Source organism: Bufo gargarizans, chromosome 1 (assembly GCF_014858855.1).
Source record: "Bufo gargarizans isolate SCDJY-AF-19 chromosome 1, ASM1485885v1, whole genome shotgun sequence".
NCBI lineage: Eukaryota > Metazoa > Chordata > Amphibia > Anura > Bufonidae > Bufo > Bufo gargarizans.
The window spans coordinates 569,386,220-569,400,103 of record NC_058080.1 but is presented as its reverse complement, the minus strand read 5'-3'; the positions used below and the strand labels follow the sequence as shown (position 1 = coordinate 569,400,103).

Here is a 13,884-nt window from a genome sequence, read left to right as displayed (position 1 = left end):
AAGATTGTCTGTAAAAGGATGGTAGTCTCACGTTTGAAGCTGTAGTGGATGGTGAGATATGGAGCCTGAAAGTCAAAAGTTCAAAACATTGTTACCCTTCTGTTCGTCAGTGTACATCGCAGGCCACCAGCACTGGCCTGTGATATGTATTACAGTATGTAATACACATTGCAGGCTGCCAGCCCTCCTTTGTGGTCATTATCATAATGAAAGCGCTGCAGAGCCCTTCGACTGCGATTTGTAGTCATAAACTGCTGAATGGGCACACCGCAAGGTGCCATGTTGTATTTGAATAGACCCTGAGGTTCTTCTACAGTGGAAACCCTAATATGTGAACCCATTTTGCAAACACTGTTTTTTTTCCTAATAAAATGTTGCTTTAGCCCCAGATTTGTAATCTAAAACTGTTAGGCATTTTTCCTAATTATAGCAACACCCCATATGTGGCTATAAACCGCTGTGTGGGCACACAGCAGGGCTCAGAAGGAAAGGAGCACCATTTGGCTTTTAGAGGACAGATTTCGCTGGAATGGTTCTCTGGTGCCATGTCACATTTGCAGAGCCCCTGAGGTACCAGTTCAGCGGTAAACTCCAAAAAGTTGCCACATTTTGGAAACTAAGCCATTCAAGGAATTCATCTAGCTGTAAAGTTTTTGGCTTGACCCCACAGATGTTTCACAGATTTTTTTTTTAAAAGGGACATGAAATGAAAAATTACATTTTATTTTAAATGTAGTTTTGGCTCCAAATGTTTAATTTTATTACATAATTTTTCCCAAGTACAGTACAACAATTAGAGACCCAATGTGGTGGCATTTATGCAGAACTCTCGAGTAGTGACCCCATTTTGGAAAGTATGCCCCTGAAGGTATTTATTACAGGATGGAGTGAGCATTTTGATGCCAGAGATATTTAGCAGAAATTAATGCGCAGCAGATCATGCAAAATGAAAATTGCAATTTTCGACATGAATGGCATTTCAATGCCCAATATGTTATGCCTGGCTGGTTTCATCTGAGACTCACGCCACACTACTTGGTTCTTCTAGATACAGGAATGCCATATATGTAAACTGCTGTATGGGCACACAGCAGGGCTCAGAAGGGAAGGATCGCCATTTGCCAAAATGGCTTTTGGACCCTACATCAAAGTTGCACAGATCCTGAGGTACCGGTACTGTGGAAACCCCCAATGAGTGACACCATTTTAGAATCTACACCCCTCAAGTTATTTATCAACAGCTGGAGTGAGCATTTGACACCATAGTTATTTTGCTGAAAAATTAGAAAAGCAGAGAATCTTTTGCTTCTTGTTTTCAGGCATGAACAAAGCCTTCAGAGCCTCCAAACTTACCTGTCACGGACATACTGAGACATACGGACATCCCTGCGCCAGTGGGTGACAGAAGATCTGTGAGACTGGCAACACGTGCTTTGATCTGACAGGTTTCCTTGTGGATCAATAGACGTCTGTGTTGTTTCTGATACTTGCTACACCTCTAACCACCAGGTGTTGCTATTGTGGTCATTTAACTTTCCTTATTTATAGTTGCTTCTCCCACAATGCTGTGCGGTTTATAACTTCAGTGGTATCTGTGGTCTGCTGGTGTTTGGTTCTCGGCTGAGTTCATGTTGCTGCCATAGGTACTGGAAAGTGTTTCCTTTCCTTTTTGCATATTGTTTTGGTTTATCTGTGTGTTCTTTTTCCCCTGCCTTTAGTTGTAGGCCTGAGGGAGACTCCTGGTCATCCTTCCTTTCTGGAGGAACAGGTAGTCTCAGTCCTGTCACTATCGCCAGGGTCTTATAGGGTGAGTTAGGACTCTAGGTACTCCTGTGTATGAACTCACCTACCTTTGGGGTCTGTTCATACTGACAGCCAGTCAGGACTGTGACTAGGGATTTAACTAGGAGGTGTCCTTCTTTCTACCCTAGCTTTTAGGCCTTGTTCCTTGTTCCCTCTCCTTCTTCATCCGGTGTGGTGTCTCCCTCCCATACACGGGCGTGACATTACCTTTGTCTATCAGAGCTTAGATCCTCTTTATTAGAGCCCATTTCCTTTGTTTGGTCTCAATGCCTGATCTTATTGGACCATATCTGTAGTGCAGCCTCTTGGAGCTCACTCTTTACTTTGTCAACCATTATAAGTTGTCTGCCAGGATTTCATAAAAAACAAAACAACAACGGGTCTGTTGTATCCATTTGATTCAGTTTTCCTGCATTTTTATTATTATTATTATTACTTATTTGAAAGCCCCATTAATTCCATGACGATGTACCAGACTGGGCTACACAAATATAAAAATACAATAACAAACTATTAACAGACTGGTACAGAGGGGTAGAGGACCCTGCCCACAAGAGCTTGCAATCTACAAGGGAAGGGGAGAACACAGTAGGTCAGGCTGCTCATGTGGCTGTGTGGTGGTAGAATGTTATTGCAAGTGTAAGGCTTTCCTGAAAAGGTGGGTTTTCAGGTTTCTCATGAAGGTTTGGATGTTGGAGGAGAGTCTGATATGTTGGGGTAGTGAGTTCCAGATACAGGGGAACTTAAAGTGTCCCTGGAAAAAAAACTAAAAGTGGCCTCATTTTGTAGGCAGGTCCAAATTAACAGAAGGGGGGACAACGCAAGTAGACGGGGTCAAAAATACCATAGTGAAACATCTCAGCAGAACCAAATAACACAATATACTGCCCCAAAAGCTGGCTCTCTGTGGTGACAATAAATAGCTACCATCTTCTCTTCTCCTCCTCCAGTTGTCTATGTATCAGTGGGCTTAGAAGGTGTGGGCCACAGCAGTTGAATTCAGGAGGGCATGCGCTGTCGCTGGCTGGATGATTCTCACAGCGTTAATTACTGTTGAGAGGTCATTATGTACCTGGTCAGAGGCAGAGAGTAGGACTTGGGTGGCCCCCTGGGGCATTGGCCCACCGGAAAATTTCCCTGTAGTGTCTATGGCCAATTCACCCCTACATGTGAGAAATCTTGTAGTCAATTGTGTTAAAGGGTTTCTACCACCAGAAATACTGTTATGTAGCTGACTGACATTAGCGATGCGCCCATGTCAGCACTACATAACAGTATGTTTCTAATGTTAGTCCCTGCAGCCGTTTTAGTTAAAAATGCACTTTTATTATATGCTAATGAGCCTCTAGGTGCTATATGGGCGTAAAATCAGCACCTAGAGGCTCCGTCCACTCCTCCTGTATTCAGCCCAGGTCCTGTGTTGTGCCCGCCCAGCTCCTCTTGATTGATGCCACTGTTCCCTGCATCGTTGGCGAAATCCCGCGCCTGCGCCGTTCACTTCGGTCTTCGGCGCAGTGAGTGAATGATGCGATCCTGGTGCCGGCTTCCTCACTGCGCCTGCGTCGACTACGTCACAGTGAGGAAGGCCCTCACTGTGACGTAGTCGGCGCAGGCGCAGTGAGGAAGCCGGCACCAGGATCGCATCATTCACTCACTGCGCCGAAGACCGAAGTGAACGGCGCAGGCGCGGGATTTCGCCAACGATGCAGGGAACAGTGGCATCAATCAAGAGGAGATGGGCGGGTACAACACAGGACCTGGGCGGAATACAGAGTGAATGGACGGAGCCTCTAGGTGTTGATTTTATGCCCACATAGCACCTAGAGGCTCATTAGCATATAATAAAAGTGCATTTTTAACTAAAACGGCTGCAGGGAATAACATTAGAAACATACTGTTATGTAGTGCTGACATGGGCGCATCGCTAATGTCAGTCAGCTACATAACATTATTTCTTGTGGTAGAAACCCTTTAAGAACAGATGAGAGGAGAACAGAGGAGGAGGTCCTGTGAGGATCTGATATTACTTGTGGGGATGTATCGAGAAAGCAGGTCAGAGATGTAAGGAGGGGACAGGTTGTGGATGGCCTTATATGTATTTGTAAGTATTTTAAACTGAATTTTATGGGCGATGGGGAGCTGGTGAAGAGATTACTAGAGGGGGGGAGGCAGAGGAGAAACGAGGGGAGATGTTGAATAATCGGACAACAGAGTTGAAAATAGATTGGAGGGGAGCTGGAGTGCTGGATGGGAGGCCACACAGGAGGATGTTGCAGTAGTCCAGGCAGAAGATGTCGAGAGCATGCACTAGCATTTTAGTTGACTCAGGGTGAGAAAGGAACAAATACGAGAGATGTTCTTAAGTTGAAAATGGCAGGTGGAGGTAAGGTTTTGTATGTGTGGCTTGGGCAGAATCAAATGTTATCCCAGGCAATGGACCTGGAGAAAGCATTATGCTATTGTAACAATGGCAGCTGGCAGCCGCCAGCGTGCAGCGCATCCTCTTATGTACCTCAGTCGAACAGCACACAAGGCTCCTCTTCTCCGTGCAGGCTCGGGACCCGCTTTCCTGCACTGTTGCGGGCGGCGACAGCTTCAGTTGCACCTTGTAGGAGCCACATGCATCCTTTTTCTTTAAGGGTTCGTGCATGCCCCCGTTTACGCCTTCTCTCCAATCTCGGCCAGGCACCACCTTTATAAGGGTGCTTCCCCCTTCCTGAGCAATATTGTAGTTTACTACAGCGAGGGTTCCAGCTTGTTGTATCCTGCTTCCGACCTTAGCCTGTATCCTGACCTCGTCTCTGCCTGATCCTCCTGTACCTAACTGCTCTCAAGTGTATGATTCGGATTGTCGACCACGCCTCTGTCTGCTGTTCAGCTTGTTACACCTGCTGCACATGAGCTATCCAGCTCTGCTGTTCTAACAGCTCCAGCTCTGCTAAATCACTAACTCAGCTCTGCTTCATCTGACTGTGCTGCTGCGCTCCTTCCATCCAGTGACAGCTTTCTCCATGTTCCTGTATCCCCAGTGCTTGCACTGGGGCGTTCTGGCCTGCTCGGCCAGCTGCCACTTAACCGGGCCACTCTTGCGGTAGCAACCTGGTGTCTCCCCTGCAGCTAAGATAAGCTTCCGCATCTTGGAGCGGGATAAAGGGTCAAAACCAGGGGAACACTTAGATTCCGCTTCCAGGTTTGGCCCAAAGCCAAACCGGTAAGTGGTACAGCGGGTCCACACCCGTTGGAGCGTTACAGCTATTAACTGTAATGGATAGGTTTGGTAGGTGGGCTGAGTGACATGTGGGAAAGACAATGAATTCAGTTTTCTCCATGATGAGTTTTAGGAAGCAGGAGGAGAAGAGTGAAGATTTGTTGGGATTCTGGATAGCAGGGAAGTGACATCTGGGCCAAAGAGGTAGATTTGAGTGTCGTCAGCACAGAGGTGGTATTAGAAGCCATGGGATTGTTTGAGCTGTCCCAGGCCGAATGTGTAAATGGAGAAGCCTTGAGGGACACCAACAGAGAGGGGACTTGAAGAGGTGGTAGTGCATAAATGGGAAATGCTGAAGGTTCTTTTGGTGAGGTACAAAGAGATCGACTGCACAGCCTAGTATCAGAGAACATGGCACGTGCTGCTCTTAGCGCGCTCCATGTTCTCCTCAGCAGCACAGTGGAGAAGGAGTCCCTCACTCCCCCTGTCCCCACTGTGCTGCTGCCACCAATGAGAGGAGAGAGGGTCGGAGGAGGGGAGGGGCTGTGGCCACTGAGCCACCAATGAAGATAACTAACATTTAATACAAATGCAGGTGGCGGGTGCCGGCCGCAGAATCACATACCCAGCATCTATGACAGGGCACTGCGATCCTTGGCAATTAACCCCTCAGATGCCGCACCTGAGGGGTTAAGTGCCCCGGATCGCAGCGCCTTGTCATAGAGGTTGGGTGCCGGGTATGGGATTATGCCGCCGGCACCTGCCACCTGTATTTGTATTAAAAGGTTAGTTATCTTTATTGGTGGCAAAGTGCGCCCCCCCCAACCCCAGTATTAAAAACATTGGTGGCGCAGTGTGGCCACCCCAACCCCCCTAAAGTCATTGGTGGTGCATTTCCTAAGTGCCCAGCTCTGCAGCTTCAAGTGCCCAAAGCAAACCAGACTGAAGAGGGGATGGCTGCTTTACCTGCTCATATCTTGGTTTGGTACCAGCTAGAAACATGGGCCTGACCTTGCATTATATCCACTATATCAGAAGATATAGCCGTTAGAAATCGAGTCAGGAGTGAAAGCTGTTTTTACCTTCACTTTCAGCTGGACACTTGGGAGCTGTTATTCAGCAGAATAAGGGTGGGTTCACATCTGCGTTCTGGATTCCATTATGGCTTAACGTTATTACATGGTTATAATGGAAAATAACGGAATCCATAAGACGGAAGGACGGATCCGTTCTTCTTCCCATAGACTTGTATTATGACGGAATGCAAAAGGGAAGCCTTTTAAAGTCCTGTCGACAGGACTTTGTTTTCCGTCTTGCATAACGGAACCCAGACGGATCCGTTATGCTTTCCCATAGACTTCTATTAGGACAGAAAGCAAGCGGAATGCCTTTTAAAGGCTTCTGTTTTGCATTCTGCCTGGGCATTCTGTTATTTTCCGTTATACCATGTTATAACGGAAAACCATAATGGATTCCCTAACGCTAGTGTGAACCCACCCTAAAAGTGCTTTTCCTGGACATGGAATAAAGACACATAGTACACACAAATATATTTAGAGTGGGTTTGCAATCTTCTATGAGGCAGTGTTGTTAGTTGTAATGGTGAAAATTAGGTGACAGACTCCCTTTAAGTTTAAATCACCCCCTTTCCCAATTTTAAATATAAAATATATAAACAATAAATAAATAAACATATTACATATCGCCACATCCGAAAAGTCCAAACTATTAAAATATAAAAGAAATCTCCAATGCGTTAATCGCCGTAACAGAAAAAAACTAATAAAAACAGTGATACGCCATTTGTTATAGCCACCTTCCCCCCCCCCCCATAAAAAAAAAAAACAAACAAACAGGATAGTACTGTTCGATTGCCGGACATTCCATAAAATACAGAATGCACACGGGTTTTTTGGTGTTTTATTTTTTTAACGTGGTATCGAATGGTATGGAATATCGCAATACTTTTTATGGTATCGAAATCGAATCCATTTTGGTATTGTGACAACCCTAGCGGTCAAGAAAGAAGAGCACAGAGTAGTGACTTTAGCTTTGGCAGTTAGCAGATCATTGGCGACTTTGGTTAGGGCAGTTTCAGTGCAGTGATTGGGTCTGAAGCCAGATTGCAGCTGGTCAAAAGGTTAGTGGGATAAGAGGTAAGAGGACAATTCGAGATGGACATGTTGTTCAAGGAGTTTGGATGCAAATGGGAGCAGTGAAATGGGGCGATAACTGGATAAAGTGGTTGAGTCCAGGGAGGGTGAGTATGGGTGTGATGACTGCATGCTTAAAAGTGGCAGGGAAGACACCAGTGGTTGGCGATAGGTTGACGACGTGGGTAAAGGCAGGGATAACTATAGTGGTGAGGTTAGGGATGAGGTGGAATTTTTAAAGGGACCATGTTTTTTTTTTTTTACTAGATGGAATAATACAAGCCTTTTCCCATCTAGTTAAACAGTGGGCAGGAAAGGAAAGCAAAACAGAAAAAAATTGTGCACGTTTGGCATATGCCTATTAAACATATCAGTTTTCTAAGGTTTGTGATGTAAAGAAAACCTAAGAGTGTTATTACACTTGCAGCTTAGAGTGCTTTCACACTAGCGTTGTTAGAATCCGGCAGGCAGTTCCGGAAAAGCCATGTACATACGGAATGCCTTATTTTCCGGATCCGTTAGACGGATGTGTCTCATCCGGTATCATCCGGATTAACAGAAAAATGCCCCCTAATGAGCGCCAATACAAAAATGCCCCCTTATGATGTATGCCAATGCAAAAAATACATCCTAATAATGTTAACTAGTACAAAAATGCCCGTTCTGTGTGCCAGTACTAAAATTACCCCCTCTTGGTAACACCAGTTGAGCTAAGGTCACTATAGTGCCCCCACAATATGTCCCTATATAGTGGCCCCAGTAAATGCCCCTATAGTGCTACCCCCATCTCCGTAGTGTCCCCATAATGTGTGCCAGTATAAACTGCACATATATAGTGCTTTCACTCATCGATATACCGTAAATGTCCAGATGGAAATACTCCTTTAAAGGATATTCTGCTATCGTCTTTGTGCCAGGGATCACAGGACAAGGCTTTTAAGGACCATGCTTTGACCATTGCAGCTGTTTTGGCAGAACAGTGGAGACATACACAATACACTACACAGATATAACACAATGCACAACGGGGACAGACTGGGAACTTAAAGTGGCCCTGGAAAAAAACTAAAACTGGCCCCATGTTGTGAGTGAATCCAAATTGACAGAAGTAGTCGGAGCCAGCAATACTATATTGCAGAACAAAATACCGCCCCAGTAGAACCAAATACTACAGTGCAGCACAAAATACTGCTGCCCGCACCTGTATCATTGCCAGAAACTGGAGGATAGCAGTTGCATATATAGGCCCCATTCACATGACTGTATTTTTGTTCCACAACCGATTCGCATTTTTTGAGTAATGAATGCGGACCCATTCATTTCAATGGGTCTGCAAAAAAATGCAGACAGCACACCATGTGCTGTCCGAATCCGTATGTCCATTCCGTAGCTCCGCAAACAAAAATGTAACATGACCTATTCTTGTCCTATTCAATAGACATTGTTACAATTGGTAAAAAAAAAAAAAAAAACGGATGCAACATGGGACATGGGCGGCATGGATCCACGTTTTGCGGGCTGCAAAATACATGCGGTCGTGTGAAAGGACTCATATAGTTGAAATCAAGAGGGCACATGGCCAGGTACATCGGCCTAACGGGAAATTTGTTGAGGAAGCTACTGGCTTTATTTAGACTGGAATTCCTCCAACTGCTAGAAAGAACAATCTCTGCATTGAAAAGGGTCCAGAAAAAGGAAATTCTCACTAGAAATCCAGGTTTATCAAAGAGACTCTGAAATATGGCGCATGGCAAATCGCCAGCCCACCAAGCAAGATCTATTATAGGACTGGAATTGCGATTTGGGCTTTAACAAAACAACAATGTGCGATCCTAGACGAATTCCCCCCCTAATGGAACAGCAGAGTGAAAGAAATTAAAATGTTTGCCTCCCCGTCGGGGAATCGAACCCCGGTCTCCCGCGTGACAGGCGGGGATACTTACCACTATACTAACGAGGATTAGCTGTCGTCAGGCAGATCAGCATAGGTCTTGTTGCTGAATTCGGTCCTGTTCTTTTCAGTACATTCATAAATTAGATATGTGGTAAAATAATGATGCGAACAGATGCCGATGAATACAGTGACTCCTTTGCTACCAAAGGAACCAATTCTACAATATTTCTGTATAAAGGAGGCGGATAATAAATAAAAACTTAGCCTCCCCGTCGGGGAATCGAACCCCGGTCTCCCGCGTGACAGGCGGGGATACTTACCACTATACTAACGAGGATTGGCTGGTAATCCAGCCGAAATGAAACACTGTAATGTATCCTCAAGCAAATCATGTGACTGAACAGCTTCCCCTTATTACATGTTGTGTAATAATTACACAGCCCTAAGATCATGGGCTCCTATAGCACTTCTTGTAAGAAGACATGCAGTAAAGACACACACAAGCAGATTATCGATATTCCTCATAACGCCATTTCACAAGAGACGTGTAGTAGGAGAGGGGGGGAAAAAAAAAACAACTGCCGAAACCCGGGATCGAACCAGGGACCTTTAGATCTTCAGTCTAACGCTCTCCCAACTGAGCTATTTCGGCTGACTGATAAGTGGTTGCAAATCTTTCTGTAATGAAGGCTCAATTAGCAATATTTTAGGTAAGGATTTTGCGTCAAAAAGCTGGCCATAAGGTATGAGGAACTTCCCCATTTATTTCAATGGGGGACCTACATGTATGAACTATATGTCGTTTTTATTTTTTCTGTTTGCAGTTATAAAAACCTCATCCAGCAGAAAAAGAAGTGCCTCGTCTATTCTTGACACAGATTTTTCGTGGAATCCGTGTCCAGAGTTCCATTGGATTCTTGCCCAAAAACGCGTTAAAAACACGGCAGGAAAAAAATCATATGAAAAAAAAATAAATAAAAATGATGCTGATTATGATATAAAATCCTGACAGCAGCCTCCTCCTTTCTACCTGTCATTCATTTCAAAGGGAAACAGCTCTGAAGATGGCAGAACTGTGCCCTGCGGACATACAAAGGGGGTATTTAGTGGAAGAAATCTTCTGCAGTAACTGAATTCCGTCATGTGTGCTGCGGATATTCCACAAGGGATCTGCCACCTGTGGCTGGACCCGGTCTTTATGCAGTTTGTGTTGGACATTCAGCTCTGGATGACTGCAAAAAAAAAAAAAACTCAAGCCTCCCCGTCGGGGAATCGAACCCCGGTCTCCCGCGTGACAGGCGGGGATACTTACCACTATACTAACGAGGATTGGCTGTGGGAACCAACTCCTCATTTTCCTGTCCTAGTATGAAATGGTCTGTTCTGCTTTTACTGTCTACAATCACAAAGTTTCACTGCTGAGCACAAAGGGGATGTAGCTCAGTGGTAGAGCGCATGCTTTGCATGTATGAGGCCCCGGGTTCAATCCCCGGCATCTCCAGGGCAATTTTTTTTTTTTTTTCTGTGTACCTTTTCATCCAGCTTTTTTTTATTTATTCCCACTCCTCCCTGCGAGACCTGTGGAATAAAGCATAATAAGGTACATGCACACAACTGTTGTGCGTTTTGCAGTCTGCAAATTGCCAATCCTCAAAACACGGAACGGCGCAGACAGCCATTAATATAACTGCCTATCCTTGTCCGCAAAACGGACAAGAATAGGACAGGCTATTTTTTTTTTTTTTTTTGCGGACCACGGAACAGAGCAAGGGATGCGGACAGCATACGGAGTGCTGTCTGCATCTTTTGCGGTCCCATTGAAGTAAATAGGTCCGCATCCAAGCCGCAAAAACTGCGGCTCGGAAGCGGACCAAAACAACGGTCGTGTGCATGAGGCCTAAGGGTGAGTTCACACCATTATTCAACATTCACCATTTATCTATCCGTTCTGAACTGTCAGAAGAAGATGTGCACTTTTTTTTAACATATATTTTTTATTTTTCTTATTTACCACAAGGAAACGTCAATCTTTTAAAAAGTTTCTATTATGCACAATGCAATGTTATTCTGTCAGTGCTATACTCAAGTGAAGGCAGTGGCCCAGCCTAAGGGCTCCATGCCTTTAGTATGGACTGAAAACGATGGGCCTGAATGCACTGGCCGTGTGCATGCAGATCTTTTGTGGCGCAGAACCACTGATCGGAAGCCCACAAAAACACTATAAAGCACTTCTGTGGGCTTTCAGGCCAGTGCCTCTGCACCGCAAAAGATAAGTCATGTTTTTATCTTTTGCCATATTTTGCAGATTACAGACCCATTCAAGTCAATGGGTCCGCAGCTGTAGCAAAGTCTGCACACGGCCGGTATCCGTGCATTGCGGACCGCTATGGCACAGAGCCCTTGCGTTCGTGGGCATGAGCCCTTTAGTGACCACTGTAAAAAGGGTTGTTAACTAAGGGGTAAAGAAAATTCCATAAAAATGTTGAAATGGTCAATACATATTTATTTATTTTTTTACACTCCCTGTAAAATGATTGATGAGACCCGTAAGGCCTCTTTCACACGACCATTTTTTTTCTCCCATTTACTGGCCGTTTTTTGCATTCCGTATACGAAACCATTCATTTCAATTGTTCCTAAAAATAAATAAATTAATAAATAAAAAAACGGAAGTACTCCGTATGCATTCTGTTTCCGTATTTCCGTTCTGTTGAAAAGATAGAACATGTCCTATTATTGCCCGCAAATCATGTTCTGTGGTTCCATTGAAGTCAAAAGGTCCGGAAAAAAAAAAAAAAAAAGGGACACATACGGAAATGCATCCATATGTCTTCCGTATCTGTTTCGTTTTTGCCAAACCATGTATTAAAAATTTTATGTCCAGCCCAATTTTTTCTATGTAATTACTGTATACTGTGTATGACATATACAAAAACGGAACAGAAACAAAGAACGGAACAACAGAACGCAAAACTCTGAAAAAGCCATCCAGTCGTGTGAGAGGCCTTAACATAGTCTCAGACACTGAAAGGGAACCTGTCACCAGGATTTAGTGTATAGAGCTGAGGACATGGGCTGCTAGATGGCCGCTAGCACATCCGCAATACCCAGTCCCCATAGCTCTGTGTGCTTTGATTGTGTAAAAAAAAAACGATTTGATACATATGCAAATTAACCTGAGATGAGTCCTGTATGTAAGATGAGTCAGGGACAGGACTCCTCTCAGGTTAATTTGCATATGTATCAAATAGTTTTTTTTACACAATAAAAGCACACAGAGCTATGGGGACTGGGTATTGCGGATGTGCTAGCTGCCATCTAGCAACCCATGTCCTCAGCTCTATACACAAAATCCTGGTGACAGGTTCCCTTGAAGTGAAAAGGACTAAGGCCCACAACTACAACAATGCCAAGATGCTGGAAAAAGCACAGTATTGCTGATTTCCTAAGACATTCACCCTCAGCGGCTGAGGTGCACCTTGGACAAGACTCCATTCCATAATCTCCTCTGGAACTTCAGAAGTCCATGGCTTGATTAATTATATACCTACTATAAAATCACCATAATCTCATATATTGTAGAGGGTAATACACTATCAAATCACCATAACCTTCTCCTTTAAAAACATACCATAACTTTTAAACAATTTTATAAAAATACAAAAGATGATAATTACTCTTATCGGTAATTGGATTTTCCGTATAGCCTCCACAACGGCACTTCAGCAGGAGGATACCCCGCCCCCAGGGACAGGAAACGACGTAGAAAGCAGAAGTTTAAATGCCTCCTCCCCATTACCTTCTCCAGTAAATACCAAAGGAACCAGGATGATGCTGAAGAAGTAACCTTTTATTTGTAGGGAGATCTAAATCAAGTTATAATCGACAAAAAAAAAGTAAAGACATTAATGGGTGGAAAAAAACCCAGTGCCGTTGTGGAGGCTATATGGAAAATCCAATTACCGGTAAGAGTAATTATCCGTACTTTTCCGTACGCCTCCCACAACGGCACTTCAGCAGGAGGAATAACAAAGGAATCCATTAGGGGGGGACTGCCGCTGACAGGACTTTACGTCCGAACGACAAATCCGAATTGGACTGAACGTCCAACCTATAGTGGTTAAAAAAGGTGGAAGGATTTGCCCACGTAGCGGCCTGGCAGATCTGTGACAAGGAGGCGGAAGCAGATTCTGCCCAGGAGGTGGAGACTGCTCTGGTTGAATGGCTTTTAGACCCCCCGGAGGAGTAAGACCTTTAACTGTATAGGCCATTGCAATGGTCATTCTTATCCAGCGAGCTATAGTAATTTTTGAAGCTGCTTGCCCCCTATTTTGGCCTGCATACTGGACCAGAAGACGGTCGGACTTTCGCAGTCCCTTGGTGGCTTCCAGATAGCAAAGAATACATCTACGTACATCCCCCTCGGAGACTTCGCCCCTGCGCAGAAGGAAGGTAAGGAGATCTCCTGTTGGCAGTGGAATTTAGAAAAAAACCTTTGGTAAGAAGGTAAGGCTGCCTTTTTAGAAATACGTGCAACAGGAGCGTCAACCTTTGGTGTTTTATCCCAAAGAGCCGAATCTTCCTCGCTAAAGGGATATTTTCTTTTAAAGACTTTTGAAGTACCAGCCCTTTTCTCTGGGTCCTTCCATTCATCCCGTATAAGCTTTCGGATCCTGTCATGGATCGGGAACACTCTCCTCTTCCTATCACCCAGCCCTTTGAAGATCTGATCCTGGACCGACTGTGACTGTCTAGATTCTTCAATATTTAGAGTTAATCTTATTGCTTTCAAGAGGGCGTCAGTGTCCTCTACTGAGCATAACGGC

The 13,884-nt window shown here is 44.6% G+C and overlaps 5 non-coding genes across 5 annotated transcripts; 1 reads left to right on the top strand and 4 right to left on the bottom strand.

The window, feature by feature from the left end:
* Positions 1-9,052: 9,052 nt before the first annotated feature.
* TRNAD-GUC lies at positions 9,053-9,124 on the bottom strand. The gene has a single exon. It is a non-coding gene; the product is annotated as a tRNA-Asp (tRNA).
* A 199-nt stretch (positions 9,125-9,323) lies between these two features.
* TRNAD-GUC lies at positions 9,324-9,395 on the bottom strand. Its single transcript has one exon. It is a non-coding gene; the product is annotated as a tRNA-Asp (tRNA).
* Positions 9,396-9,637: 242 nt separating this feature from the next.
* TRNAF-GAA lies at positions 9,638-9,710 on the bottom strand. Its single transcript has one exon. It is a non-coding gene; the product is annotated as a tRNA-Phe (tRNA).
* Positions 9,711-10,315: 605 nt separating this feature from the next.
* Positions 10,316-10,387, bottom strand: TRNAD-GUC. The gene has a single exon. It is a non-coding gene; the product is annotated as a tRNA-Asp (tRNA).
* A 100-nt stretch (positions 10,388-10,487) lies between these two features.
* Positions 10,488-10,559, top strand: TRNAA-UGC. Its single transcript has one exon. It is a non-coding gene; the product is annotated as a tRNA-Ala (tRNA).
* The last annotated feature ends 3,325 nt before the right edge of the window (positions 10,560-13,884 follow it).